The 26,975-nt window shown below is 44.8% G+C and overlaps 1 pseudogene; it reads right to left on the bottom strand.

Annotated features, from left to right (window-relative positions):
- LOC138664089 (zinc finger protein 585A-like) overlaps window positions 1-3,998 on the bottom strand; it is an 80,499-nt pseudogene extending 76,501 nt beyond the window's left edge.
- Window positions 3,999-26,975: the final 22,977 nt, after the last annotated feature.

The raw sequence follows: 26,975 nt of genomic DNA, 5'->3' as shown, positions 1-26,975 counted from the left end.
TTGCGTCCTCCCCTGCCCAGGAGCTGTGGTATGATCAGACCATGTCCCTGTACACTCAGACACAGCCATTATACAGTACACAGCAGGTGCACATTTATAAGATTATCTCAGCACAGGAACATTTATTTAGCACATCCAATTGTGAAAATTATTATTATTGCAAGAGCTATTAATTAAAATTTACTTTGTTCGTGGGAAAACCCCATTAATAGTAATTTTGTTTCCTCAAACCATGACAACCCCCATTTACGCCCATCAATCTTTATTGTTCTCATCCACTATGTGTTGAGGGTTTTTATATTGTGAGGTTAGAAAAAAAAGTTGCTTAATAAATGTTTATTTAATTCCTTGGTGTCAATTTTCTTTTTTGAATTTTCAATTTCAATCTGTTTTTACATTTTCTTTCTTGTCCTTTGTCCAAGAGCCATAACTATTTTTTTTATTTTTCCATGTGATAGCATGTGTTTTGAATATTTATTTTAACATACAACAAAATGGAAAGCAGTAAAAAAAAATTTCACATTGCTGTTTGGGTTGTGGTATGGCGACTGGTCTTGTGGTTGTTGGGCGGTATGTATCGTAGAGGTAGATGGCCCTGTGATGGAAGCCTGAGCTTGTTTCTCAAGAGATCTACTGTTGAGGGATTACTATACATTGGGAAGGTTTCTAGGTTACTTGGAGAGATGGGTGGGTCAAAAAACACCAGAAAAAAAGGCAGAGATGCTTACCTGCCCAGGCAGGCCTCCAAACAAATGCAGTGTGCAGTGGACCTGATTAAAGATGGCGGCAACACAGGTGCAGCAATACCGATGAAACAATCATTCAACCTACCAATCCATGAAGGAGGTGGTTGTTTGGTATATTAGTGCACAAAGAGATGGAGAGATGGGTGGGTCCAGTCACCTACATACATACTCCACTCAAGGGGGGGTGTCTGAACACCCAAGATGGTGCCTGTGTGTGTGTTTGTGCACGGGCGGCAGTGCTGGCGAGTGTGAGCCAGAGTGAGGAGGCCTGTGATACACCTCCGGAGAGGACGCCTCTGAGGATATAAAAGGTATCCGGGAACCTGTGCGGACGTCACGGACACTTAACAGACACCAATTTGAATTAGGCACACCAGGGCTCAGCGAGGACTGTGGGTACTGTAGAGCCAAACGGTTGCCCGACGGTGCACGGGTTGCTGCATGTTACCAAGTACCTGAGAGATTTATGCTGTAAAAATTATCCGGTAACATCATTTTCCAGGTCAGAACAATTACCGAGATGCAAAACTTGTCAGTTTGTAAAAAAATTGGTATCTGTTGCCATTTATTTAGACTCAATGTTTTTTCTCGTCATTGGAGTTGTATGAGGGATTGTTTTTTGCTTGGTGAGACAATATTTTTTTATTGGTACAATTTTATTGGTTTTTACTTTTTTCATTTTTAACACTTAAGGGGACCTAAACCTGCAATCACCTGAGCTCCTCTTCTCTTTTTTTGTGTAGAAAAAAAAAACCATATAGTCATTTTAACAGTGTCATCAAATTTTTCTACCAGTCCAATCACACATCAATATTCTGTGTTACAGACCCTAAAAAAGATCAACACTTATTTCTACAATCCAGTGACTTATATGAATCAGTGACTTCTCAACAAATAGTGGTCACTACTCACCTGTGCGGTTATCTGTAGGAATCTCCTCATTACACCGCTCATCACCCCTCACATATGTCTCTGTAGTATTAATATGGGGCAGATCTTTACCCTGAAACCAATAATGTAAAAGTCACAGACAAATAGAAAAGTTGTGTGAAATGATTAGAACAATAGAAAAGATGAAATAGCTGCAGGTCTCCTGTATAAATCCAACCTGTCAACCAATAATTGTATCCAGCAGTCTCCATAACCAGAAAATTGTGAGAAGGTCCAGACAACATCTATAGTCTATGGTCAGCTTTATTCTGTCATTTCCAAGTATAAAACATATACTGAATGGTCACATTATTAGAGACACCCCGTTGGACCTCCTTTTGTCTTCAGAACCTCAGCAAATTGTTATATTGTCAATTCCACTGAGTGTTATTCCTTCTACATTAACAGTATTCAATGAAGACAGGATAGGTTTTTTACAGCTGCCACAATGTAGATGGAGGTGCTGACTTGCTCTGAAAAACTCCTTCTTACTTGTAAAGTAGATGTTCTATAGGGTTAAGATCTGAACACCGTAAGGGCCGGGTAATGAAGAAAAAATGTATTGTCCTGTTCCTGGAAGCAATCCATGACTATATGACCAATGTTTCATCAAGCAATGTCCTGCCGCAAGTGTCCTTCTGCCAGAAAAAGATGAACTTAGTTGACCAAATGGCCACAAACCGTAGGTAAGCTCCTGTGCTGAAGAGCTGTTTATTTGTACACCCTAGTTGTAGATGCGTTGTATTCAGCTGCAGGACATGACTGTGCTCCGCCTGTTCTTAGATCAACTTTTGATAAACGCCTCTGACTTCTTTAATTATTGAGTTCCTTGTATCCATAGGATCTGTTTTTGTTGGATGTTTTCCTCAATCACAACATTCTCAGTATAATCTCACCACCACTGTATGTAATAAATGGTCAAAGTCGATCACTTCACTTTATGTTCCCGTTATAATGTAAATTCACATTGCAAATATCCACAAAAGAGTGGTCACTGGATTTCCTGCCACACTCTGAAGTCACTGGTCACATTTCCATTCACGAAAGTTTATATTAGAAAAGTGTCGGTGTCTCGAATAAATCGACCATTAGTGTATAATACTGGGAGATAAAACAAGACTGATCACAAGACCTTCACAGCTTTCTACACATCATAGGGGAGATTTCATGACACCTTCTCTCCATCTACCTGATGATCCTGAGGAACATCGAGATCTTCTTGTTTACAGTCTTGTGGAAGAAGAGGACGGGGACATCTCTCTGGTGTTGTCCTCTCACTGGATAGAACTGGAAGAAACACATACAGGGACTGAATTCATTCTTTACAGATAATTATAGGCCGTGTGTATTTAGTCCTGTCTATTACCTGGTGATGTGAGGGGCTGGGGAACCTTCATCATGACGTCCTTGTACAGATCTTTGTGTCCTTCTAAATACTCCCACTCCTCCATGGAGAAATAGATGGTGACATCCTGACACCTTATAGGAACCTAACACATACAATGATACCATCATCCCCCCGATCCCTCCATAGCGTTACTGTATAATGTCCCAGCATTCCCAGCAGTGTCACCTCTCCAGTCAGCAGCTCAATCATCTTGTAGGTGAGTTCTAGGATCTTCTGGTCATTGATGTCCTCATGTATCGGGGGGTGAGGTGGAGGCCTCGTGATTGGGCTCAGGGGACTTCCCCATCCCTCAGACACAGGGGCCTGACAGCGATCACTAGAGGTCTTCTTCACTACTGTGTAATCCTGGTTATGGAGAGACACATTAATAAATCTCACTACAGACATTTCCAGAGTCCTCACCTCTCCAGTTCTGTCCATCTGTTATTCCCATAGATAAGAATGATGTAATGTGACGTCATCAGAATCTCTCACCTCTCCAGTAAGCCGGAAGAGGATCTCTAGGGTGAGGTGTAATATCCTCTCCGCCATCTTGTCCCTGTCCCTATCCATCCTTGTAGGGTCACTCAGGAGAATTCTCTTATATAGAAGATCTCCACTGAGAGGATCCGATATTGTAGGGACCTGAATGGGGAGAAGATGACGATGTAACATCATAAAGATCCCATGTAAGAAATCTCCGGAGCTGTTACCGGCGTCACATGATCACTACATCCAGTCATGGCCCCGTCCTGCCCCCGGTATAACACACAGTCCCATTATAGTCACATACAGAGATTTATCACAGGCCCAGCACTGAGGAGGTTAATGTCCCCTGCCCCCTCCCAGTAATGGGGAATCTCCAGCACCTACCTCCACCTGCAGAGCCGCACACACCACATATATGGCTGTTCTGTGCGCACAAGACCTGTGATGAGGTCACAGGAGGGGAGGAGTCAGGGGTCACATGATCAGGGGCCTCAGTGTATGTAGGACTCTGCTGTGCTGGTTTCATGGTGCTGGATGAGGGGACGTTTCTGTGTGGGGTCAGGAGGGGTTTACACAGTGGATGTAGCAGAGCCGTGTGTGTACGAGGTGTACGGAGCGGAGCTGTATGTGTATGAGGTGTACGGAGCGGAGCCGTGTGTGTATGAGGTGTATGGAGCAGAGCCGTGTGTGTGCGACGTGTTTGGAGTGGAGCTGTATGTGTATGAGGTGTACGGAGCGGAGCCGTGTGTGTACGAGGTGTTTGGAGCAGAGCTGTATGTTTACGAGGAGTACGGAGTGGAGCCGTGTGTGTACGAGGTGTTTGGAGCAGAGCTGTATGTGTACGAGGAGTACGGAGTGGAGCTGTATGTGTACGAGGAGTACGGAGTGGAGCTGTATGTGTACGAGGAGTACGGAGTGGAGCTGTATGTGTACGATGTGTACAGAGCGGAGCCGTGTGTGGGGCCAGGAAGGGTTTGCAGGTTGGATGTTAATAGTTAACCCCTTTACCCCCAAGGGTGGTTTGCACGTTAATGACCAGGCCAATTTTTACAATTCTAATAAAAAAAGACTGACTTGCACATCCATAGTGAGAATAGGTGTGCAGCGCCCCCACGTCAGGGCAATGGGATACTCGGTACCGGCTCCTTCTGTTTGGGGAATGTCACGGTGGCCCGACCCGGCCCGTGTCCCTTTGAGGGGCGCCCAATAAAAGGCAAGAGTGTTTATAAGAATAATGTTCGTAACGCCACCTGTGGTATTCGGTCAGGGTGACCGACGCTGCTTAGGGGTCCACTGGGGTGATGTTATGGCAGCCAGATGGTATACCTTCCCACAGGTAAAGTGTTTCCCCAGGGCTTCCCACAGGTGTAGATGGTGGATGATGTAAGGTGCAGTGAAAAACGAGGACACAAGGTTGCAGTCTCTTAACCTTTACTGAAGGCTTCAACATCCACAGTCCAGGGTACGGACCACAGGGTAGGCAGAGTCCGGCCGGTCTGAAGGCAAATTCAGAGTCCCCTTATCCAGGTGGAATTCAATAGCCTTCCTCTAGCGCCTGGGTGTTGTAGTACCTCCCTGCTGAGCAACTCGGTGAGGCCCTCACAACTATTGTAAATGTAATGTCTCTTCCTCTCTGTTCCCCTGATGGTTGGGATAGGACAAAACCCGTATGACTGGTGGCCTGAGGCTTTTTATAGAGACGCCCTGGCCTCCACAAGTTGCCACCGTGCCTGCTGGGTATATGGTCCGGCAGCCAACGTGGAATTAACTGTCCTGCCAGTCTCTGAAGTAAAGCATAGAGATCCTTACTCCCTCGGTGTTCTGGCTACCGGAATCTTTGCGCCTCAGAAGGAGTCAGCCTTTTACAGGGCAGAACTCCTTCTGGTTTTCCTCTCCTTTTGCTATGACTTCATTTCTCACTCACTGCAACACAATTCCTTTCAATGTCTCTCGCTTTGGATGCTGCCGCACGTGGGGCAGGCGCAGCTCCGTGTACCCTCGTCCTCCATAGACCGTAATCTGGATCTGGCTGGAACCCACTCCAACCAGCTTCTGCCAAACTCTGTCGGGTTCTGACTAACTCGCTGTCCAGACTACCAGTTTTACCTATATGTGAGGACTGCCCTAATAGATAGAAGCTTAGCTCCCCCTGGCGGACTGGAGTGTGAAGTGTGTTATGTGGTTGTGATACCTGGACAGAAGATCTTCATTGCCTTCAGACGTAACATCACTCCCCCTGGTGGAAGAATAACATTACTGCAACAACCAGGACTCTGGGGCGCTGCAGGTGCATACCATATTAGGCCGGTTTCACACGTCAGTGGCTCCGGTACGTGAGGTGACAGTTTCCTCACGTACCAGAGCCACTGACACACCCCTGTGCGCCCCCCCGCTGTTATTAAAATACTCACCGGCTCCCTCGCTGGCTGGCGCTGCTTCCTGTCCTGGCCGCACCTTCTACTGTATTAGCGGTCACGTGGGGCCGCCCATTACAATCATGAATATGCGGCTTCACCTCCCATAGGGGTGTAGCCGCATATTCATTACTGTAAATGAGTGGCCCCACGTGACCGCTCATACAGTAGAAGGTGCGGCCAGGACAGGAAGCAGCGCCAGCGAGCGAGGGAGCCGGGTGAGTATTTTAATAACAGCAGGGGGGGGGGGGGGGGCGCACAGGGGGTGGGTGGGGGTTTGGGGTCATGGATCTTTATTTTAATCACGATTATTCATATCTTCTCTACAGCAAACGCTGCTGCAGGGAAGATATGAATCGCGGCTTCAGCACCAGATGCAGGGGACAGCGCTAAACTTTAGCGCTGTCTCCTGCACGGTGCGTGTGGTACCCAGTGGGCACACGTGTGCCACACTGATGTGCCACAGAAACGCACCGGCACACGGACACGGATAATTCCGGTACCGATTTTTCCGGTACTGGAATTATCTGGACGTGTGAGACTGCCCTTATGCACACTAGTTTGGATGTGCCAGTCAGTCTTTTGTCATTTCTATGCTTACTGACCGAGCACTCCGCCCTTCACCATGTGGGGATTTTAATTGCTGCAGGTTCCTATCTACCCCCATAAATGCAGGCATTGCTGACAGAGGTGTCCACATTCACCCAGGAATTCAGACATCAGCCTAAGGGCTCATTTTCACTTGCGAGGAAAATGGACCAGTGCAATCCGATAAAAAATCGGATTGCAGTCGGACCAATGTTATTCAATAGGTGTCTTTTCATTTGCGATTTTTTCCTCAGCCGAAATCGGACTGAGAAAAAAATCGCAGCATGCTGCGTATTGCTGTGATTCTTGGACGAGACTCGCCAATGCAAGTCAATGGGTGCGAGAAAAAAACCACATGGAATATGGACCATTCGTATTCCATCCGTTTTTTACCATTACCATTCTGTGGCATAGAACACTGTAAATAGTCCTGTAAATGACTGTATAAAAATAGTTGCAGAGAAAAAAAACGGATTGCATACGGATGTCATACGGATGGTGCGATTAAAAAATCGTATTGAACTCGTATGACGATCGCATATTTTTCATCCCTTTTTTACAGACCGTTTTTTCTCTCGCAAGTGGAAATGAGCCCTTAGGCCATGGTCACACTTGTGAGTGTGATGTGAGAATCTCAAGCTAGCCTCACGCATCAATACCCGGCACTGCCGCCGGCACTTGGGACCGGAGTGTTCAACTGCATAGAAATACATGCAGCCGCATGCTCCGGTCCTGAGTGCCGGCGGCAGTGCCGAGTATTGATGCGTGAGGCTAGATCGAGATTCTCACATCACACTCACAAGTGTGACCCCTGTTGTGAATTCTGCTTTTGGGTAGGTGGTAATGCAGTTGTCCCTGAGTTGCAGTCCTGGTCAGGTATATCTGCTGATTGCAGCTCTGACTGGGGTATTTAGGTGTGCAGGATTCATTAGTCCTTGCCAGTTGCCCATGGTTCTGGGAGGTTTTGGATCTTTGTCTGGTTCCTCCTGCCTTGCTGCCATTTCAGCAAAGATAAGTGTCTGGTTTTTGTTTCTGTGGCACACATGCTGTGTGCTTAATAATTCTGTGCTATTCATTTGTTTTTCTCTTGTCCAGCTTAGATTGTGTCAGTGTTTTCTCAGTCTTGCTGGATTCTCTGGAGTTGCAGATATACGCTCCACATCTTTAGTTAGATGGTGGAGTTTTTTTTGTATTTTCTGCTGTGGATATTTTTGGAAGGGTTTTAATACTGACCGCATAGTATTCTGTCCTATCCTTTCCTATTTTAGCTAGAGTGGCCTCTTTTGCTAAATCCTGTTTCCTGCCTGCGTGTGTCTTTTCCTCTACTACTCACAGTCAATATTTGTGGGGGGCTGCCTATCCTTTGGGGTTCTGCTCTGAGGCAAGGTAGAATTTCTATTTCCATCTATAGGGGTATTTAGTCCTCCGGCTGTGTCGAGGTGTCTAGGATTTGTTAGGCACACCCCACAGCTACTTCTAGTTGCGGTCTTAAGTTCAGGATTTGCGGTCAGTTTCGTTTCCACCAACTCCAGAGAAAGTTCCATGCGGCTCCAAGGTCACCGGATGATAACAATACAACTGGCCAATAATGAGTTAAATGCATCTCAGAGGAAGGGAAGAAAGGTGTTGAGCCATTTATTTTCTGCACTCTGCGTTGTCTTCTCTTCCCTCTTTTTCTCTGGGTGGCTGAGGAGTCTTGTGCTAACATGGATATTCAGGAATTAGCTTCTTGTGTACCAGCTTGCTGCTAGGGTACAGGGTATTTCTGATTATATTGTTCAGACTCCTGTTTTAGAGCCGAAGATTCCTACTCCTGATTTGTTTTCTGGTGACAGGTCCAAATTTTTGAGTTTTAAAAACAACTGTAAACTGTTTTTTGCTCTGAGACCTCGATCCTCCGGTGATTCCATTCAGCAGGTTAAAATAGTCATCTCCCTGCTGCGTGGCGATCCACCGGATTGGGCATTTTCCCTGGATTCTGGTAATCCAGCTTTGCTTAATGCAGACTCCTTTTTTCAGGCTTTGGGATTATTATATGATGAACCTAATTCTGTGGATCAAGCGGAGAAGATCTTGTTGGCCCTGTGTCAGGGTCAAGAAGCGGCAGAATTGTATTGCCAGAAATTTAGAAAATGGTCTGTACTGACTAAATGGAATGAGGATGCCTTGGCGGAAATTTTCAGAAAGGGTCTTTCTGAATCCGTTAAAGATGTTATGGTGGGGTTTCCCACGCCTTTCGGTCTGAGTGATTCTATGTCTCTGGCCATTCAGATTGACCGGCACTTGCTGGAGCGCAGAACTGTGCGCGCTGTGGCGTTGTCCTCAGAGCAAATTCCTGAGCCAATGCAGTGTGATAGGATTCTGTCTAGAACGGAACGACAAGGTTTCAGACGTCAGAATAGGTTGTGTTATTATTGTGGTGACGCTTCTCATGTCATTTCTTTCTGCCCTAAGCGGACAAAGAGGATCGCCAGTTCATTTACCATCAGTACTGTACAACCTAAATTTCTGTTATCTGTGTCCTTGATCTGCTCATTGTCATCATTTTCGGTCATTGCGTTTGTGGATTCAGGCGCCGCCTTGAACTTAATGGACTTTGAGTTTGCCAGGCGTTGTGGTTTTCCCTTGCAGCCTTTGCAGAACCCTATTCCTTTAAGGGGCATTGATGCTACACCTTTGGCTAAAAATAAGCCCCAGTTTTGGACACAGGTGACCATGCGCATGGCGCCAGCCCATCAGGAAGATTGTCGATTTCTGGTGTTGCATAATTTGCATGATGCTATCGTGCTGGGTTTTCCGTGGTTGCAGGTACATAATCATGTGTTGGACTGGAAGTCTATGTCTGTGACTAGTTGGGGTTGTCAGGGGATTCATAATGATGTTCCTTTGATGTCAATCTCCTCTTCTTCCTCTTCTGAAATTCCTAAGTTTTTGTCTGATTTTCAGGATGTATTCGATGAGCCCAAGTCCAGTTCCCTTCCACCGCACAGGGACTGTGATTGTGCTATTGACTTGATTCCAGGCTGTAAGTTTCCTAAGGGCCGACTTTTCAACCTGTCTGTGCCTGGACATACCGCCATGCGGAATTATATTAAGGAGTCTTTGGCGAAAGGGCATATTCGGCCATCTTCTCACCGTTGGGAACGGGATTTTTTTTTGTTGCTAAGAAGGATGGCTCCTTGAGACCCTGTATTGATTATTGCCTCTTGAATAAGATCACGGTCAAGTTTCAATACCCTTTACCTTTGCTTTCTGATTTGTTTGCTAGGATTAAGGGGGCTAGTTGGTTTACTAAGATTGACCTTCGGGGGGCATATAATCTTGTTCGTATTAAGCAGGGTGATGAATGGAAAACTGCGTTTAATACGCCCGAATGTCATTTTGAATACCTTGTGATGCCATTCGGGCTCACTAATGCTCCATCTGTTTTTCAGTCCTTCATGCATGATATCTTCCGGACTTATCTTGATAAATTCTTGATTGTATATTTGGACGATATTTTGATTTTTTCCGATGATTGGGGTCTCATGTGCAACAGGTCAGGATGGTATTTCAGATCCTTCGTGACAATGCTTTGTTTGTGAAGGGGTCTAAGTGTCTCTTTGGGGTGCAGAAGGTTTCTTTTTTGGGCTTCATTTTTTCTCCCTCATCTATGGAGATGGATCCGGTTAAGGTTCAAGCCATTCATGATTGGATTCAACCCACATCCGTGAAGAGCCTTCAGAAATTTTTGCGTTTTGCAAATTTTTATCGCCGTTTCATTGCTAACTTCTCTAGAGTGGTTAAACCCTTGACCGATTTGACGAAGAAAGGCGCTGATGTGGCGAATTGATCCTCTGCGGCTGTCTCTGCCTTTCAGGAGCTTAAACGCCGATTTACTTCTGCTCCGGTGTTGCGCCAACCGGATGTTTCTCTTCCGTTTCAGGTTGAGATTGACGCTTCTGAGATTGGGGCAGGGGCCGTTTTGTCTCAGAGGGATTCTGTTGGTTCCTTGATAAAACCGTGTGCCTTCTTTTCCCGTAAGTTTTCGCCTGCTGAATGCAATTATGATGTCGGCAATCGGGAGATGTTGGCTATGAAGTGGGCGTTTGAGGAGTGGCGACATTGGCTTGAGGGAGCTAAGCACCGTATTGCGGTCTTGACCGATAATAAGAATCTGATTTACCTCGAGTCTGCCAAACATCTGAATCCTAGACAGGCTCGATGGTCCTTGTTTTTTTCCAGTTTTGATTTCGTAGTTTCGTATCTTCCGGGTTCTAAGAATATTAAGGCTGATGCCCTCTCTAGGAGTTTTTTGCCTGATTCTCCTGAGGTCCTTGAACCGGTCGGCATTCTGAAAGAAGGGGTGGTCCTTTCTGCCATTTCCCCTGATTTACGATGGGTTCTTCAGGAATTTCAGGCTGACAGACCTGACCGCTGTCCAGTGGGGAAACTGTTTGTTCCTGACAGATGGACTAGTAGAGTGATTTCTGAGGTTCACTGCTCTGTGTTGGCTGGTCATCCTGGTATTTTTGGTACCAGAGATTTGGTTTGTAGGTCCTTTTGGTGGCCTTCTTTGTCACGTGATGTGCGTTCTTTTGTGCAGTCCTGTGGGACTTGTGCGCGGGCCAAGCCTTGTTGTTCCCGTGCTAGTGGGTTGCTTTTGCCATTGCCAGTCCCTGAGAGGCCCTGGATGCATATTTCTATGGATTTTATTTCTGATCTTCCGGTTTCCCAGAAGATGTCTGTTATCTGGGTTGTTTGTGACCGGTTCTCTAAGATGGTTCATTTGGTGCCTTTGCCTAAATTGCCTTCCTCTTCAGATTTGGTTCCGTTGTTTTTTTCAGCATGTGGTTCGTCTGCATGGTATTCTGGAGAATATTGTGTCCGACAGAGGTTCCCAGTTTGTTTCTAGGTTTTGGCGGGCCTTTTGTGCTAGGCTGGGCATTGATTTGTCTTTTTCTTCTGCATTTCATCCTCAGACAAATGGCCAGACCGAGCGAACTAAATCAGACTTTGGAGACTTATTTGAGATGCTTTGTGTCTGCTGATCAGGATGATTGGGTGGTCTTCTTGCCATTGGCCGAGTTTGCCCTTAATAATCGGGCTAGTTCGGCTACTTTGGTTTCGCCTTTCTTTTGTAATTTTGGTTTTCATCCTCGTTTTTCTTCTGGGCAGGTTGAGCCTTCTAACTGTCCTGGTGTGGATTCTGTGGTTGACAGGTTGCAGCAGATTTGGGCTCATGTGGTGGACAATTTGGTGTTGTCTCAGGAGGAGGCTCAACATTTTGCTAACCGTCGTCGGTGTGTTGGTTCCCGGCTTCGGGTTGGGGATCTAGTCTGGTTGTCTTCCCGTCATGTTCCTATGAAGGTTTCTTCCCTAAGTTTAAGCCTCGGTTTATTGGTCCTTATAGGATTTCTGAGATTATTAATCCGGTGTCTTTTCGATTGGCGCTTCCGGCCTCTTTTGCTATCCATAATGTCTTCCATAGATCTTTATTGCGGAAATATGTTGTGCCCGTTGTTCCCTCTGTTGATCCTCCGGCCCCTGTGTTGGTTGATGGAGAGTTGGAGTATGTGGTTGAGAAGATTTTGGATTCTCGTTTTTCGAGGCGGAGGCTTCAGTACCTTGTCAAATGGCAGGGTTATGGCCAGGAGGATAATTCTTGGGTTTTTGCCTCTGACGTCAATGCTGCTGATTTGGTCCGTGCCTTTCATATGGCTCGTCCTGATCGTCCTGGGGGCCCTGGTGAGGGTTCGGTGACCCCTCCTCAAGGGGGGTACTGTTGTGAATTCTGCTTTTGGGTTCCCTCCAGTGGTTGTAGGTGGTAATGCAGTTGTCCCTCAGTTGCCGTCCTGGTCAGGTGTATCTGCTGATTGCAGCTCTGACTGGGGTATTTAGGTGTGCAGGATTCATTAGTCCTTGCCAGTTGCCCATAGTTCTGGGAGGTTTTGGATCTTTGTCTGGTTCCTCCTGCCTTGCTGCCATTTCAGCAAAGATAAGTGTCTGGTTTTTGTTTCTGTGGCACACATGCTGTGTGCTTAATAATTCTGTGCTATTCATTTGTTTTTCTCTTGTCCAGCTTAGATTGTGTCAGTGTTTTCTCAGTCTTGCTGGATTCTCTGGAGTTGCAGATATACGCTCCACATCTTTAGTTAGATGGTGGAGTTTTTTTTGTATTTTCTGCTGTGGATATTTTTGGAAGGGTTTTAATACTGACCGCATAGTATTCTGTCCTATCCTTTCCTATTTTAGCTAGAGTGGCCTCTTTTGCTAAATCCTGTTTCCTGCCTGCGTGTGTCTTTTCCTCTACTACTCACAGTCAATATTTGTGGGGGGCTGCCTATCCTTTGGGGTTCTGCTCTGAGGCAAGGTAGAATTCCTATTTCAATCTATAGGGGTATTTAGTCCTCCGGCTGTGTCGAGGTGTCTAGGATTTGTTAGGCACACCCCACAGCTACTTCTAGTTGCGGTCTTAAGTTCAGGATTTGCGGTCAGTTTCGTTTCCACCAACTCCAGAGAAAGTTCCATGCGGCTCCAAGGTCACCGGATCATAATAGACCCCGACCTAAGGGCTCATTATCACAAGCAAGAAACTCAGATGAGTCTCGCATGTCACCTGGCACTCGGATCAGAGCGTGCGGCTGCGTAGCAATACATGCAGCCGCACCCTCCACTCATGAGTGCCGAGAATTGATGTGCGAGACTCATACGGGTTTTTCGCATGTGAGAATGAGCCCTATGAGAGGTATTCAGATACGTAGGGACCCATCAGTTTTTGAGACCACCTTGACAATGGTTGATGGGCAGATATAATTTGGCTAAATTGTGTGCAAAGCGTCTCATTTTTTCCTAATATTCAAAAGCCGTATTGCTATTCATATTTCATATATTTCACATTGACATGTAGGGCTGCCATTAGGGCATTACTGCCCTGACTGGTGTATGGGGCCCGCATCGGGCCCGGGCCCCAGCAGCAGGATTCTATTAATAACTGAACCTGCGTCCGAGACGCAGGTTCAGTTACTCTATTGACTATTGCAGCCTTGCGGGCCCATGTGGGCCCGCACTGCAATGGTTAAAGCCGCCAGCCAATCAGAGGCTGGCGCGCATCGCTGGCTTATGACGTCATTGTCTCCATCCAGCCCGGCACAGAAGGGAAACAGGGAGCAGAAGGGAGACAAGGGGGGGCAGAATGGAGACAAGGGGGCAGAATGGAGACAAGGGGGCAGAATGGAGACAAGGGGGCAGAATGGAGACAAGAGGGCAGAATGGAGACAAGGGCAAAATGGAGACAAAGGGCAGAATGGAGACAAGGGGGCAGAATGAGACAAGGAGGCAGAATGGAGACAAGGAGGCAGAATGGAGACAAGGAGGCAGAATGGAGACAAGGGGGCAGAATGGAGACAAGGGGGCAGAATGGAGACAAGGGGGCAGAATGCAGACACTGGGCAGAATGAGTCAAGGGGCAGAATGGAGACAAAGGGGCAGAATGAGACAGGGGAGCAGAATGGAGACAAGGGTGCAGAATGGAGACAAGGGTGCAGAATGGAGACAAGGGGCAGAATGGAGACAAGGGGCCAGTTTGGAGATAAGGGGGCAGAATGGAGACAAGGGGGCAGAATGAGACGGGAGCAGAATGGAGACAAAGGGGCAGAATGGAGACAAGGGGCAGAATGAGACAAGGGGGCAGATGGGAGACACGGGGTGTAGGATAGAGACATGGTGCAGGATGGAGACAGATGGGCCAGCATGGAGGCAGATGGTGCAGGATCATGGGGTAGGATGGAGATAGATGGTGCAGGATCAAGGGGTAGGATGGATACGATGGAGACAGATGGGGCAGGATCATGGGACAGGATGGGGAGATCATATGGGGCAGGATGGGACATCACATGGGGGCAGGATAGAAGAACATATGGCTGGAGCCAGGAATGAGATACACGGGGCCAGGATGGGGGATATTGTTACCATAGGGGCTAATTAAGGGATATTATTACTGCAGTGATGTATTTATTTTTTGAGGATGCGGTTTTAAATGGGGTGCACGGTCCTGTTACTGTGCAGAGTAACACTGTCACTTTTTTTCTTCATCTGTTGTAGTTTAGAATTTGGGAAAAAAATAAGTAATGTGTTCTGCAAGCGGTCCTCTAAATAACTGTTATTTCCTGCAGAAATGAGCCCTGACTGGATGAAGTGATGGCGGAATGTGCTGGATGAAGATTAAAAGCAAAGATGAAGGACTTCACCTAGAGATGTCACTGGTGAGTCAGTGTGTTACCTGTACACTGATGCTATACACTGTATACTATATACAGCAGTCCTGTGTACAATGTCACCAGTGATCACTGTATTACCTTTACATTATACACTATATACAGAGCTCCAGTGTATAATGTCACCGGTGATCACTGTATTACCTGTACACAGACACTGCATACTAAGTACAGATATCCTGTGTATAATGGCAATAACGGTGATATTAGTATTGTTTTTTTATTACTGATCACTATTGTAGTACTCAGTCACTATGTGGTGGTAATATGTTGTCCGGCCATGGTGTGACGGTATTTGTTCCTTGTGTGTGCTATTATTTGGTCACTATGTGGTGGTAATATGTGGTCTGGTCATGGTGTTGGGGTATTTGTTCCTTGTATGTGGTATTATTGGTGATCATACTGTGGTAATATGTGGTCTGGACATGGTGTGGTGGTATTTGTTCCTTGTATGTGATATTATTTGGTCATTATGTGGTGTGTTATGATCTGGTGGCCTAGGAGCAGCATGAGACGCACTCTGGAGAAGGTGGTACCTGTACAGACCGCAAACCCTGAACTTAGCAGCGCAACTAGAAGTAGCCGTGGGGGGTACCTAACACTCCCTAGACCCCTTGACACAGCCTAAGAACTAACTTCCCCTAAAGACAGAAACGGGAAAACTATCTTGCCTCAGAGAAAATCCCCAAAGGATAGACAGCCCCCCACAAATATTGACTGTGAGAGGAGAGGGAAATAACATACGCAGACATGAAATCAGGATTTAGCATAGGAGGCCATTCTAGCTAAAAAGAAAGAATAGGACAGAGTACTATGCGGTCAGTATTAAAACACTAGAAAATATCCACCACAGAAAATACAAATCACCACATCTGACTAAAGACATGGAGGGCATATCTGCATCTCCAGAGACACAGCTTGGCTGCAAAAAGTCCTTCACAGACAAAGCTGGACAAGACAAAACATGAAAATGCACAGAACTATAAGGTCCACAGCAGGTGGACAGCAAAAACAAAGCCAGAACTTATCTTTGTTGAAATGAACAGCAAACAGGAGAGACCAGGAATGGATGTGAATCCTCCAAAAACAATGGACAACTGGCACTGACTAAAAGATAAAGCAGGATTAAATAGCCCAGCCCAAATTGCAAAAAATGGATACACCTGATAAATGCTGCGATTCAAAGACAGAAGCACTACCACTCATAACCACCGGAGGGAGCCCAAAAGCAGAATTCACAACAGTACCCCCCCCCCTTGAGGAGGGGTCACCGAACCCTCAACAGAGCCCCCAGGCCGATCAGGACGAGCCAAATGAAAGGCACGAACCAAATCGTCGGCATGAACATCAGAGGCAACAACCCAAGAATTATCCTCCTGGCCATAACCCTTCCATTTGACCAGATACTGAAGCTTCCGCCTCGAAAAACGAGAATCCAAAATCTTCTCAACCATATACTCCAACTCCCCATCAATCAACACCGGGGCCGGAGGATCAACAGAGGGAACAATGGGCACCACATACTTCCGCAACAAAGATCTATGGAACACATTATGGATGGAAAAAGAGGCTGGAAGGGCCAAACGAAAAGACACTGGATTGATAATCTCAGAAATCCTATAAGGACCAATAAACCGAGGCTTGAACTTAGGGGAAGAAACCTTCATAGGAACATGACGGGAAGACAACCAGACCAAATCCCCAACCCGAAGCCAGGAACCAACACACCGACGACGGTTAGCAAAATGTTGAGCCTCCTCCTGAGACAACACCAAATTGTCCACCACATGAGCCCAAATCTGCTGCAGCCTGTCAACCACAGAATCCACACCAGGACAATCAGAAGGCTCAACCTGACCTGAAGAAAAATGAGGATGAAAACCAAAATTACAAAAAAAGGCGAAACTAAGGTAGCAGAACTAGCCCGATTATTAAGGGCAAACTCGGCCAATGGCAAGAAAGCCAACCAATCATCCTGATCAGCAGACACAAAGCATCTCAAATAAGTTTCCAAAGTCTGATTAGTTCGCTCGGTTTGGCCATTTGTCTGAGGATGAAATGCGGAAGAAAAAGACAAATCAATGCCCAGCCTAGCACAAAAGGCCCGCCAAAACCTAGAAACAAACTGGGAACCTCTATCGGACACAATATTCTCCGGAATTCCATGCAAACAAACCACATGCTGAAAAAACAATGGAACCAAATCAGAAGAGGAAGGCAATTTAGGCAAAGGTACCAAATGAACCATCTTAGAAAACCGGTCACAAACCACCCAGATAACCGACATCCTCTGGGAAACCGGAAGATCTGAAATAAAATCCATAGAAATATGCGTCCAAGGTCTCTCAGGGACCGGCAAAGGCAGAAGCAACCCACTAGCGCGGGAATAGCAAGGCTTAGCCCACGCACAAATCCCACAGGACTGCACAAAAGAACGCACATCACGTGACAAAGAAGGCCACCAAAAGGACCTACCAACCAAATCTCTGGTACCAAAAATCCCAGGATGGCCAGCCAACACAGAACAATGAACCTCAGAAATCACTTTACTAGTCCATCTATCAGGAACAAACAGTTTCCCCACTGGACAGCGGTCAGGTTTATTAGCCTGAAATTCCTGAAGAACCCGTCGTAAATCAGGGGAGATGGCAGAAAGAATCACCCCTTCCTTCAGAATGCCGACCAGCTCAAGAACCCCAGGGGAATCAGGAAAAAAAACTCCTAGAGAGGGCATCCGCCTTAACATTCTTAGTACCAGGAAGGTACGAGACCACAAAATCAAAACGGGAGAAAAACAGGGACCATCGAGCCTGTCTAGGATTCAGTCGTTTGGCAGACTCGAGGTAAATCAGATTCTTATGATCGGTCAGGACCACAATACGGTGCCTGGCCCCCTCAAGCCAATGTCGCCACTCCTCAAATGCCCACTTTATAGCCAACAACTCCCGATTGCCGACATCATAATTGCATTCCGCAGGCGAAAACTTCCGAGAAAAGAAGGCACACGGTTTCATCAAGGAACCATCAGAATTCCTCTGAGACAAAACGGCCCCTGCCCCAATCTCAGACGCGTCAACCTCAACCTGAAATGGAAGAGAAACATCCGGCTGACGCAACACAGGGGCAGAAGTAAAATGGCGTTTAAGCTCCTGAAAGGCGGAAACAGCCACAGAGGACCAATTCGTCACATCAGCGCCTTTCTTCGTCAAATCGGTCAGAGGTTTAACCACACTGGAGAAGTTGGCAATGAAACGACCATAAAAATTAGCAAGGCCCAAGAATTTCTGAAGGCTCTTCACAGATGTGGGCTGAATCCAATCATGAATGGCCTGAACCTTAACCGGATCCATTTCTATAGATGAGGGAGAAAAAATGAAGCCCAAAAAAGAAACCTTCTGCACTCCAAAGAGGCACTTCGACCCCTTCACAAATAAAGCATTATTACGGAGGATCTGAAATACCATCCTGACCTGTTTCACATGAGACTCCCAATCATCGGAAAAAATCAAAATATCATCCAAATATACAACCATGAATTTATCAAGATAACTCTGAAAGATATCATGCATGAAGGATTGGAACACAGATGGTGCATTAGAGAGTCCGAACGGCATCACAAGGTATTCAAAATGGCCTTCGGGCGTATTAAATGTAGCTTTCCAGTCGTCACCCTGCTTAATACGAATAAGATTATATGCCCCTCGAAGGTCAATCTTAGTAAACCAGCTAGCCCCCTTAATCCTAGCAAACAAATCAGTAAGCAAAGGCAAAGGGTATTGAAATTTGACCGTGATCTTATTCAAGAGGCGATAATCAATAAACGGTCTCAAGGAGCCATCCTTCTTGGCAACAAAAAAAAACCTGCTCCCAATGGTGAAGAAGATGGCCGAATATGCCCCTTCTCCAAAGACTCCTTAATATAGCTCCGCATGGCGGCATGTTCTGGCACAGACAGGTTGAAAAGTCGGCCCTTAGGGAATTTACAACCTGGAATCAAGTCAATAGCACAATCACAGTCCCTATGCGGTGGAAGGGAACTGGATTTGGGCTCATCGAATACATCCTGGATATCTGACAAAAACTCAGGAATTTCAGAAGAGGGGGAAGAGGAAATTGACATCAAAGGAACGTGACCATGAACCCTCTGACAACCCCAACTAGTCACAGACATAGATTTCCAATCTACACCGGATTATGTAGCTGTAACCATGGAAAACCCAGCACAATATCATCATGCAAATTATGCAACACCAGAAAACGACAATCTTCCTGATGGGCTGGCGCCATGCGCATGGTCAGCTGTGTCCAAAACTGAGGTTTATTTTTAGCCAACGGTGTAGCATCAATACCCCTTAAAGGAATAGGGTTCTGCAAAGGCTGCAAGGGGAAACCACAACGTCTGGCAAATTCTAAGTCCATTAAGTTCAGAGCGGCGCCTGAATCCACAAATGCCATGACAGAAAATGACGATAATGAGCAGATCAAGGTCACAGATAACAGAAATTTAGGTTGTACAGTACTGATGGTAACAGAACTATCGATTCTCTTTGTACGCTTAGGGCAATTAGAAATAACATGAGCAGAATCGCCGCAGTAAAAACACAACCTATTCTGACGCCTAAATCCTTGTCGTTCAGCTCTAGACAAAATCCTATCACACTGCATAGGCTCAGGGCTCCGCTCGGAGGACAAAGCCACAGTGTGCACAACTCTGCCCTCGCGCAAGCGCCGATCAATCTGAATGGCCAGAGACATAGAATCACTCAGACCAGCAGGCGTGGGGAACCCCACCATAACATCTTTAACGGATTCAGAAAGACCCTTTCTGAAAATTGCCGCCAAGGCATCCTCATTCCATTTAGTCAGTACAGACCATTTTCTAAATTTCTGGCAATACAATTCTGCCGCTTCTTGACCCTGACACAGGGCCAACAAGATCTTCTCAGCTTGATCCACAGAATTAGGCTCATCATACAATAACCCCAATGCTTGAAAGAAAGAATCAACATTAAGCAAAGCAGGATTGCCAGATTCCAGGGAAAATGCCCAATCCTGTGGGTCACCACGCAGCAGGGATATGATGATTTTAACCTGCTGAATGGGATTACCAGAGGACCGGGGTCTCAATGCAAAAAACAGTTTACAGTTATTTTTGAAACTCAAAAATTTGGATCTGTCACCAAAAAATAAATCAGGAGTGGGAATCTTAGGTTCTAAGGCAGGAGTCTGAATAATATAATCTGAAATACCCTGTACCTTAGCAGCAAGCTGATCCACCCGAGAAACTAACTCCTGAACATTCATGTTATTACTAGGTTCCGTAGCCACCCAGAGATTAAGAGGGAGGAAAAGACAAAACAGGCTAAGGAGAAAAAAAATGGCTCAAAACCTTTCCTCCCTTCTTTTGAGATACAATTAACTCATTGTTGGCCAGTTGTACTGTTATGGTCTGGTGGCCTAGGAGCAGCATGAGACGTACTCTGGAGAAGGTGGTACCTGTACAGACCGCAAACCCTGAACTTAGCAGCTCAACTAGAAGTAGCCGTGGGGGGTACCTAACACTCCCTAGACCCCTCGACACAGCCTAAGAACTAACTTCCCCTAAAGACAGAAACGGGAAAACTATCTTGCCTCAGAGAAAATCCCCAAAGGATAGACAGCCCCCCACAAATATTGACTGTGAGAGGAGAGGGAAATAACATACGCAGACATGAAATCAGGATATAGCATAGGAGGCCATTCTAGCTAAAAAGAAAGAATAGGACAGAGTACTAAGCGGTCAGTATTAAAACACTGGAAAATATCCACCACAGAAAATACAAATCACCACATCTGACTAAAGACATGGGTGGTATATCTGCATCTTCAGAGACACAGCTTGGCTGCAAAAAATGCTTCACAGACAAAGCTGGACAAGACAAAACATGAAAATGCACAGAACTATAAGGTCCACAGCAGGTGGACAGCAAAACAAAGCCAGAACTTATCTTTGTTGAAATGAACAGCAAACAGGAGAGACCAGGAATGGATGTGAATCCTCCAAAAACAATGGACAACTGGCATTGACTACAGGATAAAGCAGGACTAAATAGCCCAGCCCAAATTGCAAAAAATGGATACACCTCATAAATGCTGCGATTCAAAGACAGCAGCACTACCACTCATAACCACCGGAGGGAGCCCAAGAGCAGAATTCACAACAGTGGTGGTAATATGGTGTCTGGTCATGGTGCCATGGTATTTGTCATTTTAAATTTTTTTAAAATAAATAACAGTATACCTAAATTGCATTGGATATTTTAGCAAATGTTTAGTAGGTTAGAGTAGGGTAGGGCCTGACCTTGTCGTGGTGGCGGCTTTAAAAATCTTTTGACTGTGGACAGTTTGAGGGGTGGAGGCGGGGCTGGGGTGGAGCCTGGGTGGAGTCTCAGGGGGGCCCCGAAAATTTTGCCAGTATGGGGCCCCGAAATTCCCAGTGGCAGCCCTGGTGACATGCTTTAGCATGATATTGTGCAATCTTTTTTTTGCATAATTTTTACAATTCTGACCACTGTCACGTTATGGGCATGTGCACATGTTGTGGATTTTGCTGTGGATCCGCAGCAGATTTCCCTGAGTTTACAGTACCGTGTAAACCTATGGAAAACAAAATTCGCAGTGCACATGATGTGGAAAATACCGCGCAGAAACGCTGCATTTTATTTTCCGCAGCATGTTAATTATTTGTGCGTATTCTGCAGCATTTTACACCTGCTCCATAATAGGAATCCGCCGGTGTAAAACCGAAGGTGAATTCCGCACAAAAAACGCAGGAATTCCGCAGTAAATCCGCAGGTAAAACGCAGTGCATTTTACCTGTGGATTTTTCAAAAAGGTGTGTAAAAATCTGCACACTAATCCGCAACGTGGGCACATAGCCTATCAGGTTATAACTCTACGGGTCGGATGATTCTGAGTTTGTTTATTCGTGACATATTGTACTTTATGATGGCAGTAAAATTTATTTGATATGACTTGTGTTTATTTGTGAAATAATCGAAATTTGGCAAAAATGTTGCAGTTTTCCAACATTGAATTTTTATGCCCTTAAATTACAGAGATGTCACACAAAATAGTTATTAAATAACATTTCCCCACATGTCTACTTTACATCAGCACAATTTTTTAAGCAAAATTTGTTTTTGTTAGGAAGTTATAAGCGTTGAAAGTTGACCAGCGATTTCTCATTTTTACAACAAAATTTACAAAACTAATTTTTTAGGGACCACCTCACATTTGAAGTCACTCTATGGGCTCTATGTGATAGAAAATACCCCAAATTGACGAAATTCTAAAAACTGCACCCCTCACTGGGCTCAAAATCACACTCAAGAAGTTTATTAACCCTTCAGGTGTTTCACAGAAATTTTTGGAATGTGAAAAAAAAATGAGCATTTAACTTTTTTCACAAAAAAATTATTTCAGGTCCAAATTTTTTTTATTTTGACAAGGGTAAGAGGAAAAAATGGACGCTGACATTTGTTGTGTAATTTCTCCTGAGCATGCCGATACCCTATATGCAGGACCCGTTGAAGCGCTGAGGTGCGAAACAGCTGTAGTCCATACCTTGCACATGTCTCCCGTGCCTGAGCCGGACAGCGTTCAATAAAGTAAGAAAAAAATACATTGGTGAGTGCCATCCATTATTCTCTTCGGTCTTTGTGGATTCCCTGCATGTTTTCTTCACATGGATTGAGCACCTACAGTGGTGTTTTTGGTGGCTATATGACGTTTATGATTTAGTGTGGCTAACCTCATTTCATCATTTTGAGGTAGAGGTGGTGCAGTGGTGCCAAACACTTTTTTGCTGTTTGTTTTTTTACTCAAAGAAATTCGAGACCTTTGAGATGTTGCTACCCTGGAACGTTATCTAGCCTATGACTGTATCCCAAAAGGTCCAACTGTATACAACCCCCTATCAGGAGACCAAACTACTCTATCTGAATGGGAATCCATGTTCAAAAATTATTCAAAACAGGCAGTATCTTTCATTATTGACAAAAGAAAGAAACAGCTATTGGAAAGTATAAATAAGATTTCTAAACTATTTGATGAAGTTAAACCTTATAAACACCATCCTAAAATTATAAACCTATCAAATAGTATAAGGAACAAAATACAGAGTAAAGAAAAAGACATCATGGAGAAGAACCTCAAGCTGAAAATAATTCTTTGAATCACCAACCATCTGGTAAAAAGGTGGTTAATTCATCTTTTTCTAATTAGGTACAAAAAAAAAAACACGTAGGAGGGACTGCGGGGAACTGATCCATAAAAAAGAAACCTCAAAAAGTAAGCACCAATGATCAAACGATTTTCAATTTTAGTAGCCATATTTTACAACCAAATGAAATAGCATTGTTAACTAAAGGTTTAAAATATGCCCCGGTGACTAAGTTTGATAAATTTCAAGCTTTTATTGGGAACCAACAGTTCATGAGGAAATTAGCTATAAAAAAATGTAATAAAAAAAAAGAACCTAGTAGAACTACTTCTACCACGGAACAAAATCAAGATCCCAGATTCAAATATATCCTCTTATGGAATAAATCAAACTTTCATCCTTTAATGAGTACTCTGAGTCATTTTAAGCCTTCCAAAAGAACGTAATAGATGACATGAGATGGGTGAGTAATACAAGATGCTCCAATTTTAGATATAACCTAACATCTAGAGAGCGTAGAGCCATTAAACAATTACACGTCAATGATGACATCGCAGTACGTCCAGCAGACAAAGTGGGTGGGATAGTGATATTAAACCATGAGCAGTACCACAAAGAATCCATGCGCTTTTTAAGCGACAAGCAAACATATAGCAAAATGGATAGTGGCCCCATACTGACTTATGTCAGTAAAATGAAAGATTTAATTATTAGAAGGTTGAATGCTGTTTTCGTAAATAAGTCTGAATTTGAATTTATTAATATCACACACCCTAGGACTGCAATTTTTTATTATTTACCGAAAATTCACAAAAGCCTTACCAACGCACCGGGATGTTCAATAATTTCAGGGATTCAATGTCTCACTTCCAATTTTCACGTTTTGCCGACTGTCACTTACAGGACTTAGTACCATTACTTCCAGCCTACCTCGAAGACAGCATACATGTCTTACAATTCCTGGCACATATACAATGGCATAATAACTATATTCTTGATACGTTGGATATCACATCGCTTTATACTGTAATCCAACATGACAAGGACTGTCAAGCAGCCATATATTTTTTAAACAAATTTGAACAACTGCCGAATGATTAAATTAACTTTATTAAAGAAAGTATTTATTTTATTTTAACTCACAATTTTTTCAAATATGATTCAGACTACTATACAAGAGCAGTGGGGTACGGCCATGGGTACCAGGTTCGCGCCCAGCTACGCCAACCTATACGTTGGAAGATAGAAAGAAGAGACCATCTACCCGGGTGGGGTGCTGCACTCAAACCTGGTCCTCTGGCAACGCTTCTTAGACAATATTTTATTCATGTGGTCAGGAGACCATATATCACTATCTAAATTTTTAAGCGATATTAATAAAAATGAGTTTTACTTGCAATTTACCCCAACACGAAACACACAGTTAATTTTCTCGACTTAAACATCTTTATTGAAGAAGGATCTATATACACTTCCACCTTTAGTAAAGCTACGGACTCTAAAAGCTATATCCCGATAGAAAGTTGCCACTTACCTAGCTGGCTGACCAATGTCCCCCGAAGTCAATACATGAGGGCATTCTGTAATTGCTCCAAACCCAGACTTCGTCAACGAAGCAAAAATATTAACAAAACATTTTTAAAATAAAGGTTATGACAACGACCTCCTTATGGAAGCCAAAAAGAAACTTTGAAGATAAAAGTACAGGTGTGATTAGTAAAGAAACCATAGACATGCCCCCTATTATTATTCAGTATAACTCCAATGATCACATCCTTAAAAAAAAATTTAAGACGTCATTGGGATACACTGAATGATGATAAAATTATAGGTGAAAAAATTCCTATACACCCCAAGTTCATATATAAATAGCATGTAACTTGGGGAATCTTATTGCTCCATCAGTTCAAGAAAATCGTATAAATATATTTTCTTAGTCAACTTTTGAAAACAATTTAAAGGCTTTTCCCCTGTGTAGAAAATGTAAAATGCACCGAACCTTACAGATTAAAGGGAACCTGTGACCCCCAAAATCGAAGGGGAGCTAAGACCACCAGCATCAGGGGCTTATTGACAGCATTCTGGAATGTTGTAGATAAGCCCCCGATGTATCCTGAAAGATGAGAAAAAGAGGTTAGATTATACTCACCCAGGGGCAGTCCGGGGCCTCCCATCTTCTTACGATGACGTCCTCTTCTTGTATTCACGCTGCGGCTCTGGCGCAGGCGTACTTTGTCTGCCCTGTTGAGGGCAGAGAAAAGTACTGCAGTGCGCAGAAACCGGGAAAGGTCAAAGAGGCCCGATGCCTGCTCACTGCAGTAGTTTGCTCTGCCCTTAACAGGGCAGACAAAGTACGCCTGCGCCAGAGCCGCAGCATTAATACAAGAAGAGGACGTCATCGTAAGAAGATGGGAGGCCCCGGACTGCCCCTGGGTGTATAATCTAACCTCTTTTTCTCATCTTTCAGGATACATTGTGGGCTTATCTACAGCATTCCAGAATGCTGTAGAGAAGCCACTGATGCTGGTGGGCTTAGCTCACTTTCGATTTTGGGGGTGACAGGTTCCCTTTAAAAGACAATTGACCCTTACCAAAGGGGATAAAGAATATAAAATTCATGATTTCAATACCTGTACTACACAGGAGTTATATATGCCATCAAATGCCCCTATAGTAAACTATATGTTGGTGGCACAAAACGCCCCATGAATATACAGATTAATGAACAGCTCCGCAACATAAAGAAAAAATATGACGGTCACCCTTTATCAAAGCATTTTCTAGAATATCATGGCGGCTCTGCACAGGGTGCAGTAGAAACGGGTTTTCAAATTATAAACATTGACGTAAGGGTGATTACATCAAACAGATGTTATGAACTGAAAGCAGCTGGATTTTCCAACTGGATTCCCTTAAAGGGAATCTGTCACCCCATTTTTCGCCTATAAGCTAAGGGTACCGTCACACTATAACATTTTGATCGCTACGACGGTACGATTCGTGACGTTCCAGCGATATCGTTACGATATCGCTGTGTCTGACACGCAGCAGCGATCAGGGATCCTGCTGAGAATCGTACGTCGTAGCAGATCGTATGGAACTTTCTTTCATCGCTGGATCTCCCGCTGTCATCGCTAGATCGGTGTGTGTGACACCGATCTAGCGATGCGATCCAGCGATGCGTTCGCTTGTAACCAGGGTAAACATCGGGTAACTAAGCGCAGGACCGCGCTTAGTTACCCGATGTTTACCCTGGTTACAAGCGTTAAACTAAAAAAAAACAAACAGCACATACTTACATTCTGGTGTCCGTCAGGTCCCTTGCCGTCTCTGCTTCCCGCACTGTGACTGCCGGCCGTAAAGTGAAAGTACAGCGGCTGTGCTTTCACTTTCACTTTACGGCCGGCAGTCACTGAGTGCGGGAAGCAGACTGCAAGGGACCTGACGGACACCAGATGTAAGTATGTGCTGTTTTTTTTTTTTTAGTTTAACGCTTGTAACCAGGGTAAACATCGGGTAACTAAGCGCGGTCCTGCGCTTAGTTACCCGATGTTTACCCTGGTTACCCAGGGACCTCGGCATAGTTGGTCGCTGGAGAGCTGTCTGTGTGACAGCTCCCCAGCGACCACACTACGATTTACCTACGATCACGGCCAGGTCATATCGCTGGTCGTGATCGTAGGTAAATCGTATAGTGTGACGGTACCCTAAGGCCACCGCCATCAGGGGCTTATCTTCCACATTCTAGATAAGCCCCAATGTAACCTGAAAGATAAGAAAAACAAGATAGATTATACAGGGCAGATAAAGTACGCCTGCGCAGGAGCCGCGACAGGAAGCAAAGAAGAGGACTTTATCGTATGAAGATGGGAGGCGCCGGACCCGGACCGCTACGCCCATCGGACCGGACCTGGGTGAGTATAATCTAACTTGTTTTTCTTATCTTTCAGGTTACATTGGGGG

The sequence above is a fragment of the Ranitomeya imitator genome, chromosome 2, assembly GCF_032444005.1.
Source record: "Ranitomeya imitator isolate aRanImi1 chromosome 2, aRanImi1.pri, whole genome shotgun sequence".
NCBI classification, from domain to species: domain Eukaryota; kingdom Metazoa; phylum Chordata; class Amphibia; order Anura; family Dendrobatidae; genus Ranitomeya; species Ranitomeya imitator.
This window is presented reverse-complemented; position numbering and strand designations above follow the sequence as displayed.